Source organism: Sceloporus undulatus, chromosome 1 (assembly GCF_019175285.1).
Source record: "Sceloporus undulatus isolate JIND9_A2432 ecotype Alabama chromosome 1, SceUnd_v1.1, whole genome shotgun sequence".
Taxonomy (NCBI): Eukaryota; Metazoa; Chordata; class Lepidosauria; order Squamata; family Phrynosomatidae; genus Sceloporus; species Sceloporus undulatus.
Window position 1 is genome coordinate 80,625,645 of NC_056522.1, and position 1,349 is coordinate 80,626,993.

Below are 1,349 nucleotides of genomic sequence, written 5' to 3' on the forward strand. Positions count from 1 at the left end.
TCTTCTTCTTCTTCTTCTTCTTCTTCTTCTTCTTCTTCTTCTTCTTCTTCTTTCTTCCTTTATTTTCTTCCCAGGCTCCCCCTTTCCTTCCTTTTTGCCTCTCTCTCTCTGCAGCAGGCAAAGAAATCAGAAAAATGCTAGGAATGGGGCTGACCTAACATCCATTCTGCTTTCTTTCTTTCTTTCTTTCTTCTCCCTCCTCCTCTTCCTTTCTTTCCTTCCCAGGCATCTTTCTCCCTCCTTTTCACCTTCCTCCTCTGCAGCAGGCAAAGAAATCAGAAGAAGATTAGGAACGGGGAGGGCAGCTGTGAAAGAACTAGAATAGATCCTAAAGAGCAAAGATGTACAGCTGAGCACCAAAGTCAGAATGGTCCAAGCCATGGTATTTCCCATCACCATGTACAGATGTAAGTGATGGACAGTGAGGAAGGATAGGAAGACGATCAACTTATGTCAGATGTGGAGCTGGAGAAGAGGGCTGAGGATTCCATGGACAGCCAAAAAGACAAACAAATGGGTCCTGGAGCAAATCAAGCCGGAAAGACCCCTAGAACCCAAGATGACAAAACTGAGGCTGTTGTACTTTGGACTCACTGTGAGAAGGCACAATTCATTGGAAAAAACAATAATGCTAGGAAAGGCAGAAAGTAATAGAAACAGAAGAAGATCACATGCTAGATGGATGGACTATTAAGGAGGTCACGGGTATGACTTTGCAGGAACTAAGCAGAGGAGAGGAGAATAGGGGGTCTTGAAGATGCCTCATCCACAGGGTCACTATGAGTCAGGGTCAGCTCAAGGGTGGTTAACAAAAACAACAAACCACAACATTCAAGAGTCCTGATGAGAAATCTGTACCCAGGATAAGAAGCTACTGTTAGAACAGAATATGAAAAAACTGAATGGCTCCCAATTGGCAAAGGGGTCAGGCAAGGATCCATCTTGTCACCTTATCTGTTCAACTTGTATGCAGAAAATATCATAAGAAATGCAGGGTAGATTCAAAAAGAGGAGAAGTGAAGATAAGAAGAAAGAACATCAACAATATAAGATATGCAGATGATACCATGCTACTAACAGAAAACATGAGAGAACAATCACTAAAAAAAGTCAAAGAAGAAAGCGCAAAAGTAGGACTAATGTTAAACATGAAGAAAACAAAAATAATTACCACGGAGGAGCTACATAATTTCAACCAAATTTCAAAGTGAAAGATTCCCCATATCTTAGATCAAACTTTGATCAGAACAAAAACTAGAGTAAAGAAACAGGACAACTAGGAATGGGAAGGGCAGCCATAAAAGAACTAGACAAGATCCTAAAGAGTGTAGATACACAATTGAGCACTA